The sequence below is a fragment of the Babylonia areolata genome, chromosome 4 (genome assembly GCF_041734735.1).
Source record: "Babylonia areolata isolate BAREFJ2019XMU chromosome 4, ASM4173473v1, whole genome shotgun sequence".
NCBI lineage: Eukaryota > Metazoa > Mollusca > Gastropoda > Neogastropoda > Buccinidae > Babylonia > Babylonia areolata.
In genome coordinates, this window is record NC_134879.1 from 30177961 (window position 1) to 30190163 (window position 12203).

The 12203-nt window shown below is 44.6% G+C and overlaps 1 protein-coding gene across 1 annotated transcript in view; it reads right to left on the reverse strand.

The window, feature by feature from the left end:
• The window catches only part of LOC143281433 (EH domain-binding protein 1-like), a 52246-nt gene extending 48842 nt beyond the window's left edge, over window positions 1-3404 (reverse strand). Inside the window, exon 1 of the mRNA XM_076586644.1 lies at window positions 3271-3404. The gene's annotated coding sequence lies outside the window, so the exon portion shown is untranslated. The remainder of the gene's footprint in view (window positions 1-3270) is intronic.
• Window positions 3405-12203: the final 8799 nt, after the last annotated feature.

Below are 12203 nucleotides of genomic sequence, written 5' to 3' on the forward strand. Positions count from 1 at the left end.
GTGTGTGTGTGTGTGTGTGTGTGTTTTGCCATTACTCTTTTTATTTCTTTTTTTTTGGTCTTTTTTTATCTTTATTTTTTTGCTTTTCTTTCTTTTTTACCCTTGAGGCCTGGATGTAAAAAAAAAATTATAAAAAAAAAAGCAGCTGTGCTTACTCCTCTACCCTTGTGAAATAAAAATTTGTTTTTTCGTTTCGTGTTGTTTCTCTCTCTTGTCTCTCTCTTACACACGCATGCTAATGGCAATGGTACACACAGACAAAGTACATACCCATAAACTAAGGCATCTGATATAGGTAACATATATATATAATAATATATATATATATATATATATATATATATATATAGTTTGTTCATTCACTCACACACACACACACTGCCTCCCCCCCCCCCCCCACCCCCCATCCGCCCCCCCCCCCCACACCCCCACCACACACACACACCCCTCCCCTCCCACACACACACACACACCCAAACCCCTGCCACCACCTCTCCCCCCTCCACCCCCCCCCCCCCCACACACACACACACACCCCACACACACCCGCCCCCCATTTCCCTACCCACCCCACGCCACCCAACCATGGACCCAGACCCCTCACAGACACCAATACATCTAAGACTGAACAATTTCAATATTATATATCTGAAATGCATGTTACCTAAACAGCAGTGACATTTGAATTAATTCACTTATTAAGATCATGTTCCAAATTGCCTTCACAAATAAGTCTGTTTCTCTTGCATGTGGCTGCCTTCTTAACTGCAGTGATTCTATAGTCTATCATTTCTGAGGCATGGGAAAGGGTCTGGGCAATAACTGACTGACAAAAATAAACACCCATACTTGACTCACATAGCAACACCCATGTCAGTAACTGTAAGTATCATGCCACTTCTCAACACTACAAACAAGACAATAAACAACATCACCCCCCACACCCCCTAGCCATCCCAGTGCAAAAGTGGCAGCACAGACATGTAATGTTCTCACTACAAAAATTTTAGACATGAGTATAAAAAAAAAAAAAAAGTAGTGTTTCAAATGGATAAAATACATCATTTCGAAAAGTTATTTTATGAAATTCAATATGACACTTAACTAAGATCTCACTGCAGAATCATACATTGAAAATGTATCTTACTCTTAGATAAAGACACATGAATAAATAAAATGTGTACATATATCTATAGTTATACAAATTAAAAATGGTGAAGATTTATATATATTATATATTTATAAGCCTTCGTCAAGTGTATTCATAATTTCATGTACCCATGCTGAACATTGAAGCACACACACACACACACACACATGTACACACACACAATACACATATATTTTATAAATAATATATATACATGTATGTATGTACACACACACACACACACACACACACACGTTGTATACATGTATACAAACAAAATGGACACTTTTGGACTTACAGTGGTATGGTTTCAACATCAGATGAAAAAGTACATGTATACTGAGTGCCAGTGCCACAAAAAGAACTGCTGACAACCAAACTCACTACAGGAAGTTGAGTTTTTCCATGAAAACTATTTCAGCGAAGGCAGGTTTCACAGTTCCTGGGTCAGAGATAACTCTTCATTTATGAGGCATCAGTTTAGCAAGTTTCTGTCAATTTTAAATATGTTTTACAATTTATTATTAAAAAATGTGAATACCATATTTTAAAAACAGATTACATAGTATAATAGTATTTCTTCCAAGTGTTGTGTTTTATTTACATTAGACATCATGTGTGTCTGGTCATGAAAGAAGAAATCGATGCCATTTCCCTATTCCACATAAGCCAAAAATCACGTCAAAGAATTTCTTGCATTTATGTTATACTAAACTTTTGATTAAAAGACCGCTAACATATATATGGTCGCTAAAAGCAGAGATAGCCATGACGCCCAGTTTCAGTAATGAAGTGTTTGCTATCTCTTGCAATACTCTAATCTGATTATTAACATATCAAGATTAGAAAAATGTGCAATGAAATTAAAAGTGCCACTGCAGCATTTGATTTTTTGTGATTTGGCATCCTGAATCTATTAATAGGGAACTGCAATGTATAAATGGGGAAACTGAAACCTGCCTGGCACAGGGTCCCAGAAGAGGTGATCACATCACATTCACAGGACACGTTCAATTTCAAGAAGAGACTGTACATGTATACACACACATTTTAAAACTGTCAGTCCTGCTCCATATCTCCTGCTCTCCCCTTCCCCCCGCTTCCCAACCCATTGATCACATATTCCAGGACCTTGGTGTAGAGCTCTGCTTTTCCAATTTATGGTGGTCCTGATTAGACCATAGAATTAAAAGACAAGACAGGGCATTGCCTCTCCCGCTTGCTAGGGGAGTGGTGAGGTGTGGGGGGTGTCAACAGACACTGTGCCTGGTAAAGACCCACACTTCCTCCTGCCTCTGAGTCACCCCCATACCCCCATCCTTATCAATTTATTCCATTTTGTCATTACTAATAAAGTAATATTACCATTAAAAATATCATTATTGATGTTATTCATATTACCATTATCATGATCATTATAGCTATTAACATTATTATTAAATATTGTAATCATTAAATGATAATACTTTAATAGGCATTATTTGCATCGGACCAACCATCAGCCAGCCCCAGTGTACCAGATTCTTCAATAATGCTGTTAGCTACCTATCAAGAAGAAATTTGTACCAAGATATATATATGTGTGTGTGTGTGTGGTGTGTGTGTGTGTGTGTGTGTGTGTAGAGCAGCAAAACTTGCAAAGCTTTCAGTCCTCTGGTCTCTGGGCACACCATAGGCAGTACAACCTCAAAGTCAAATGCAACCTGCTCCCTATCATCTCATCAAATCTGATTTGATCTGATCCAGTTACTGTTATGAGATTACAAGTGCAAGCCAACAATAAGCTAAAGAACCTGTCTCTGACATAAAATCAACAGCAATTTCTGTAGCAGACGCCCTGAATATAAATAATGCTTTATTTCAGGCTGCAAAACAATGGGTGTACAAGACTATCATCAACAGCTTCTTGAACACATCAATACAAAATGTTAATTATTTCATTTGATGCACATCTTGCTGTATCGGCGACCGGCGTTCTGTCGCAGCAACTAAGCATCGACACCGTAACGGTATTTTTGGTCAAGGTTCTATGGCTTTTCGTTGCTATCGAGTCGTTCCCATTCATCGTCATCAATCTACCGACAAACTTTCTGTTGACACACAGTATCACACAAACTTACCTTGTAAATATGTAAGGGAAAAAACTGCTATTTGCTCAGAAGGCCCTCTGGCTTGGAAATCTTTAGTGACATTTGAGCAAAAGAAGGTCGGCACATCCTAGCGCACATTCACACTGCAGCACTGTGGATGTCTGCGAGTGACTCCATCTTTAAACTGAAGCACATGACTTACTTCCCCTGATCTCTCTCTCTCTCTCTCTCTCACACACACACACACACACACACACACACGGCGCATTGTATGTGCGTCTGTGACTGCGGTCTGTGTGCGACATATACATTGTTCTACGTGATATTTTTTTTAGCCAGAAAAAGAATCACACAACCCACCATTCAGTCGACCTTTTAATACCCTTACGTCGGATTGTCAAGATAATTTGGAATGCAATTATCTGCATGATTTAGGTCTTCAGTGTGCGCAATGGGCCCAAATGATAAAGCTTACATGATGTCACAGTATCTTTCTCGTCAATTTAAACTGAGATAGGGCTGTGGCTCTGTCGATAACGATGCTGTTTTTAATCACCCAAACTGACAAAGTACATGGATTTATTTTCTTTCTTTTTTTCTCGATCCTTTCTTATTCTATATTGATCAACGCTACGAGTCCATGCTGATTTATTCCATTCTCAGACTGGGTCAGGCGACTGTCTTTGGTGGACTGAAGGTAATTATTGTTAGAACAGCCTCGGAGGCTCGGGGTAAGTATATACAGTATCAGTGTAATATATTTAATTCATAGCCAACCGATCGGTGTAAACTTTTAGTGTTTTCATAGGATCCGAATATAAATGATAGGATGGAGCTTGATAATTAACTGGGCATTCTCTTCGAGTCAATCAATTCTAAAATTTATTTGTTCAATCCATTCAGTTTTCAGCGTGTAAGCCTACATTATAATTATAGTTCATATATGGCACTAAATGAACAACAAATTAAGAGAGAGAGAGAGAGAGAGAGAGAGAGAGAGAGAGAGAAGAAACCGGTATGCTTCAGTTTGTGTATTCGATACGGCTGACGCACATCGAGTTGAGAAAAAGCCGCAAACTGAAATGTCCTCAGATTGTCGGGTTTACATATTAAAGACATGTCAGCCAGTTATCACTGTACAATGCTGTCCTTTTACTCACCATGGACTTAATCACTGACTGTGAACTGGCATGTATTTTAATTATGATGTAGAACTGAAAAGCCCACTCTCCCCTCACAATCGCGCCGCCTGGGCCCACACGTGACTTTATGGGGGGAAAAAAAAAGAAAAACATAATATCCCAAAGTCATGTAATCAAGACTGAGATCTCCACGGCAATCATAGTATTCATATTCAGATTTTCATATGTCACTGATGTTTAGCTCGATCTCAGTGTTCATGTTCCCAGTTTCAGTGATTTATTGTATCCACCACTGGCTCGATCCTGTGTTCCCCCCACTCCTCCACAGGCTCAGCTACAATGTGTTCCTTGCTTGCCTCTATAAACCAGCATGTTCGAGTCTGCCGTTCTGCATACAGTAATGCCAGCCGGCTAAGTTCAACACAGTCAGTGTAACACCTGGCCGGTGGAAATCTGTCATCAGTCTTTGAAACCATGTAGCCTACTTTGACGACAAATTTCGATCAGAACCGCCATTGAATATGAGTTCATTATAGCCTAAATTATAACAGACTAAAAAAAAATTGTTTTTTTTTTTAATTAAGCAAAACAATGTATAAAGACTGCTGGGTGTTCAGTTCACTGATGTGCATAATGCACATATAGCCATAAAAACGCACATTTCCAATTTCACAGATTAAAAAAAAACATATATGTGGACAAAATTCACCCACTCAAAATGCCACTGAACACGCACAGCACTACATGGGTAGTCACTGAAGTGTCCATGACACCCCTCTCACATTCCAAACCTATCTAATGGTATACGACTTCGCCCCTCACCTTTTTGGCAAGCTGACCGAGAATATCTCAGCTCATGTCAGTTACCTAGATCGTTATAATTATATCATTGGAAACAAAATATAATGGGCCTAATATCGACAGGCATTAGTGATATCTCAGAACTGACGTAGGCTACGTGTTGTCAGTGTTCAGTCAGTGTGGGCCTGTTGCAGGTCCACTGATCTCAGTCTGCGGCTTACATGGATTTCTCCGTGACAACCTGGTAACGGTACCGATGTGACATGACTATCAATTCCAATTGAATGGATCGATGGGCTGAATAGATATATATAATTTAAAGTGTTTTTAGTTATCGTTTACATTCATCAGATGTTATGAAACAAACACATGAAAGAATTTAGCACGAAACAATGTTCGGGATCAATAAGGGAAGTAACTGTTGAAGAGACAACCTTTCTGTGTTTATTCTCCCTTGCACCGAAAGCCAATGTGTGTGGGGGGGTGGGGCGGGTGAGGGGAGGGGTCGCAATGGCGGTGATGACGACGATCAAAGTACGGCAAAGATGATGACTACAATATTATTATTGTCTCTGCGTACTTGCTGCTGCTGCTACTGCTGCTGCTTCAGCGACCACTGTTATACTGTATTCAATCTTTGTTGTTGGCGTCCGTCTGTCTCGGGAGACATTCCTCTGTGCCTGGTTCAGTCAATTTGTTGAGTTGCAGCGCCTGCTGTGGCTGTATAGTCCGATTCTGGATCGGCAGGCTCTGTTGCAGTTGTCGTAGGTGAAAGTCGCGCCTGGCTCAGAAGGTACGGATTCTGCCCTCTGCCGTCTGCGCTCTCTTCCCTCTTCCCAGTGCAGTTCTCTCTTCTCCTCGCTCCTCAGGACGCATATATATGCTTCACTGTCCTTCTCCAGCTGTTGTGGTCTTCAGCCACTGCCTCCCAACATGCTGGGTCCATGTCGCCTGCCCTCATGTCTCGTTTGCAGACGTCCCTGTAGCCATGTAGGACAGGTCTTCCTGCAGCTGGGTCTGGAACCAGTGGAGAGCTCGCCATAAAGGATGTCCTTGGGGATTCGCCCGTCATCCATTCGTCTGACGTGGCCGAGCCATCGCAGACGGCGCCGGGTCAGGAGTGCCGTGCAAACATGCTGGAGATGCCTGCCTGGTCAAGGACTTTCTTATTTGGTACACGGTCTTGCCACGTAGATACCCAGAATTCTCCTGAGATTGCGCAGGTGAATGTGTTGAGTCTGCGTTCTTGGCACACCCTCTTTGCCAGGCGGACCATGGCTGTAGCTGCTTTGCCAATCCGCTTGTTGAGTTCAGCGTCCAGGGAGATGTGACAAAAGGTAAGCAGGAAGCGATTCCGGTTCGCAAATTTCCTTTCAGCCTCTTCTTCTTCTGCATCTTCTTCGTCGTCGTCGTTCGTGGGCTGCAACTCCTACATTCACTCATATGTACACAAGTGAGCTTTTACGTGTATGACCATTTTTACCCCCGCCATGTAGGCAGCCATACTCCGCTTTCGGAGGTGTGCATGCTGGGTATGTTCTTGTTTCTATAAACCATCGAACGCTGACATGGATTACAGGATCTTTAACGTGCGTATTTCATCTTGTGCCTGTGAAGGGGGTTCAGGCACTAGCAGGTCTGCGCATAATTATGTTGACCTGGGAGATCGGAAAAATCTCCACCCTTTACCCACCAGGCGCCGTCAACGAGATTCGAACCCGGGACCCTCAGGTTGAAAGTCCAACGCTTTGACCACTCGGCCTATTGCGTCCGTCGTCGCTTGTTCTAAGGCTATGATCATGCCCCCACCCTTGAAGTCCTCTTGAGAGTTGGACTCTTTGTCCTGTTGGGCTTTTCGCCGTTCCCGTTTCGCCGAGTCAGTCTCTGTGTCTGTCTATGTTTCTGTCTCTGTCTCTTAGTTGCACTCATACACACGTGCACCCACACACACAAACACACCGCGGCACGCGCGCGCGCGCGCGTTCGCGCGCACACACACACACACACACACAGGCATACACACGCATTTTATATACTTCTTACTCCCCCACTCCCTCTTCTACCCCGCCGCTACATAATTATTCTCTATTGTAGCCTTAGAACAAGCGACGACGTTCGCAACAGCCGAGTGGTCAAAGCGTTGGACTTTCAACCTGAGGGTCCCGGGTTCGAATCTCTGTGACGGCGCCTGGTGGGTAAAGGGTGGAGATTTTTTTTCCGATCTCCCAGGTCAACATAATTATGTGCAGACATGCTAGTGCCTGAACCCCCTTCTCAAGCAGAAGATCAAATCCTTCCCCACACTCCATTTCTATCTCCAGTATTAGGTGGGAGGGTTATGGTTGAAGGGGCTTGTTGTAGAGTGTGGGTGGTTGAAGCAGTAGGTATGGGGGAGACTGATGGGGTAGGTAGTAGGCATGAAGTTAGTAAGGGTTGGTTAGGGAGGGTGGGGGAGTAGGGGGTTAGGTAGTAGATGATGATCAAGCGTCACGGATGCAGTTGATGAATTTTTGCATGTGTGTGATTATCATTCGACAAAGATGGCATGAAAAATGGCGCCCATGGACGTCATCAGAAGTGGACAAAACTGGTGTGGGAATCAACATTTACTGTTATGAGTGCATGGATAAATGCGTGGCTTACTGAAATTTTATTTGTGTGTGTGTGTGTGTGTGTGTGTGAACGTTTTGAAGAGTGTCTTTGGGTGAAGGTTTGTGAAGGAATGTTTGCCGATACGCGAACGCTTGGGTTTGTATAGCGGTAGATGTATACGGATTGTGGGTGTTTAAGTTAATCCGTTTAACTGTGTATGTGTCGCTATGTTTGTATGTATGTTTGTGTGTAGGTACAGATACGTCACATGATGATGCAGATGACGGCGCCGGTTCATTTTACGTCACGCTGCTGTTCCTCTTGGACTCAAGTCCCAGCACAACTTTTCGCACAAACAGCATAGCCGCGCCATGTTAGTTAGATCCGCAGAGTTGCCGTTGAGACTTGTCAATTTCCCATTTTTCTGCTTTTTGTGTGTGTGTGTGTGTGTGTGTGTGTGTGTGTGTGACTCCCATTGACTTCAGACTGGAAGGAATACACACACCTTACTGTGCTTATTTTTACATGTCGACGAAACGGCCGTCAAAACAAATCTGACAGTGGTTTTATTAAAGGGAGGCAACCCCGTCATGCTTTGAGTTTTATAGTGAATTACTGATCCTTGTCCTGCACACTCTCTCTCTCTCACTCTCTATCTCTCTCTTTCTTTTCACTTCCTCTCTCTCTCACTCCCTCACTCCTCTTTCTTCTCTCCCTCTCTCTCTGTCCCTCCCCCCGCTCTCTCTCTCTCTCCCTCCCTCCCCCCGCTCTCTCTCTCCCTCCCTCCCCCCTCTCTCCCCCCTCTGTCTCTCCCTCCTCCCGCTCTCTCTCTCTCTCTCACTCCCTCCCCCCTCTCTCTTCCCTCTCTCCCCCCTCTCTCACTCCCTCCCCCTCTCTCTCCTCTCTCTCTCCCACCCCCCCCTCTCTCACTCCCTCCCTCTCTCTCTCACCCCTCCCTCCCCACTGTCGGTTCTTCTGTCTCACTCCCCCCCTTTTCTCTTCTCTCTCTCAGTCTTTCTCTAATTCTCTCTCTCACTCCCTCTTCCATCTCTCTCTTCTGTGTGTGTGTGCGTGTTGCGTGTGTGTGTGTGTGTGTGTGTGTGTGTGTGTGTGTGTGTGTGTGTGTGTGTGTGTGTGTGCACTAAAACAAAAAGCCACACCCTATCCATCCTTTTTTCCGAGTCTCTCCTCACAGATAACAAAGAACTCGCACGCAAACGTACCCCCGGCCACGATCGTGCTTTCTTTACTAGATAAATATATAGTCCATCTTCTCCAGTCCAGACCGCACCCGCAATCCGGCATCACATTAATTCGTGGCAGTCACCAAAAGACAGACGAGAACCAGTACTTCACCCCGATCACAACGTCCTGTTGCTTGTGGGGGAGGGGTGGGGGTGGGGGTGGGGGGTCGGAATCGGAGAAAGCCGCAGTGCAAGGGATGTCAGTCATGCGGGCAGCGACGCTTTCAGATAAGATAAGAATAACATTATTATCCCCAACTAGAGAAATTTGTTCAGGTGCATTATCACATCATAGACAAGTAAACAACATGGAGACTATCACTGTAAACAACAACGACAACAGCTTTTACGAATATAACGAAGACACAAATATGAAAATATCACATACACCGTTTCATACATTCATCCACACATTGCAGAGATTATTCTAAATTAATGTAGTAAAAAAACAGAAAGAATTAATAAACATTATTTCGATTATAATTATGAGCACAGCCTGTTATATTGGACATTGATCATAATAGATAAGAATAACTATGTTATCTGATAAAGGTAAATTGCGTCAGATGCGGCAAAACACAACCAGATAATCGGCACAAACACACGACACACACACACACAGATTACTTGAATAAACAAGAGTAATAAACATATGTTTTCAAATAGAAGCATTTCACATATTCGCTTAATTTAAAAAAAAAAAAAAAAAACAACAAAAAAAACATTGCAATTACTTATTACATCGTAATCATTTAACAGAAATATATTTAGAATATGAACGTTAACATTTGGCACATTGCATTGTACATTCCTTTGTGCATTGTACATTTGCATACGTCTGTGGTGCTTGTATTTGTATTTCTTTTTATCACATCAGATTTCTCTGTGTGAAATTCGGGCTGCTCTCCCCAGGGAGAGCGCGTCGATACACTACAGCGCCACCCCCCTTTTTTTTTGTATTTTTTCCTGCGTGTAGTTTTATTTGTTTTTCCTATCGAAGTGGATTTTTCTACAGAATTTTACCAGGAACAACCCTTTTGTTGCCGTGGGTTCTTTTACGTGCGCTAAATGCACGCTGCACACGGCACCTCGGTTTATTGTCTCATCCGAATGACTAGCGTCCAGACCACCACTCAAGGTCTAGTGGAGGGGGGGGGGGGATATCAGCGGCTGAACCGTGATTCGAACCAGCGCACTCAGATTCTCTCGCTTCCTAGGCGGACGCGTTACCTCTAGGCCATCACTCCACTTGATAAGATATGTGTTGTCAGGCACTGACGTAGTCCTGAGAGAACATGACAATCAATGCCTCTATCTGAGAAGACTGTCGCGAGCAGGGGGGTGGGGGTTTGGGGGGTGGGGTGGGGTGGCGGGGAGGGAGCGTGGAGGGGGGGAGGGCGTGGTGAGATGCGAGGACGATCTGGATATTAATTCAGTGACGCGCTAACTATTATCAATGCAGTGACACGCTAACTAATATTAGTTAATTCAGTGACGCGCAATCACTGATTCAGTGACGCTTTAACAAACACACTGATACACGTGTTGCGATACTGTGCTCCATGTAATGTCGTGTCTGATCTGATACACTGTTAGGTGGGATATCATCAATGACTGTATAGAGCACGAGATGCGATAACTTTTTCTTCTTTTTTTTTCTTTTTTTAACTCTCTCCATACGAACGGCGAAAGAGACGACGTTAACAGCGTTTCACCCCAGTTACCATCATCAAAACATTGCAAGCGGAAGGCTCTTATACTCAAGACGTGAATGTTGACAAAGAATACCACAAATCTGACGACGGAATCTAAAGGCTGGGTCATTCAGACACCCACTGGACATCCGAGGGGTATGTGTAGAGGAGAAGAGAGGACTGGCCGTACTGAGTGAGTTAATGCGCCGTTGTTCATGAGATGCGATATGGTGCGACACAATGTGCAAAGCAATGCAGGCATGGGGATTGGCAGGGAGACGGGGGTAGGCAGGGGGTGGGGGTGGGGGGTAGAATATGGGGGCGTGGGGGGTAGATGGAGGGAAATGGGCAGGGGAGGTAGGTAGGATAGGTATTGGAGGAGAATGGGAGGGGGTGTAGGAGATAGGTATTGGGGGTAGGAGATGGGGGGATAGGGGGGGAATGGGCAGGACTGTAGGTAGGGTAGGTATTGGGGGAGAATAGGATGGGGAAAGGTAAGATATGTGTTGAGGGAGAATAGGGGGGGAAGGGGTAGGTAAGATATGTGTTGAGGGAGAATAGGGGGGTGGAGGAAGGTAGGATATGTGTTGAGGGAGAATAGGGGGGTGGGGGGTAGGTAAGATATGTGTTGAGGGAGAATAGGGGGGGTGGGGGGAAGGTAAGATATGTGTTGAGGGAGAATAGGGGGGTGGGGGTAGGTAGGGTATGTGTTGAGGGAGAATAGGGGGGGGGTAGGTAAGATATGTGTTGAGGGAGAATAGGGGGGTGGGGGGTAGGTAAGATATGTGTTGAGGGAGAATAGGGGGGTGGAGGGTAGGTAAGATATGTGTTGAGGGAGAATAGGGGGGTGGAGGGTAGGTAAGATATGTGTTGAGGGAGAATAGGGGGGTGGGGGGTAGGTAAGATATGTGTTGAGGGAGAATAGGGGGGTGGGGGTAGGTAAGATATGTGTTGAGGGAGAATAGGGGGGTGGGGGTAGGTAAGATATGTGTTGAGGGAGAATAGGGGGGTGGGGGTAGGTAAGATATGTGTTGAGGGAGAATAGGGGGGTGGGGGGTAGGTAAGATATGTGTTGAGGGAGAATAGGGGGGTGGAGGGTAGGTAAGATATGTGTTGAGGGAGAATAGGGGGGTGGAGGGTAGGTAAGATATGTGTTGAGGGAGAATAGGGGGGTGGGGGAAGGTAAGATATGTGTTGAGGGAGAATAGGGGGGTGGGGGAAGGTAAGATATGTGTTGAGGGAGAATAGGGGGGTGGGGGAAAGTAAGATATGTGTTGAGGGAGAATATGGGGGTAGGGGGTAGGTACGATATGTGTTGAGGGAGAATAGGGGGGTAGGGGGAAGGTAAGATATGTGTTGAGGGAGAATAGGGGGGTGGGGGTAGGTAAGATATGTGTTGAGGGAGAATAGGGGGGTGGGGGTAGGTAAGATATGTGTTGAGGGAGAATAGGGGGGTGGGGGGTAGGTAAGATATGTGTTGAGGGAGAATA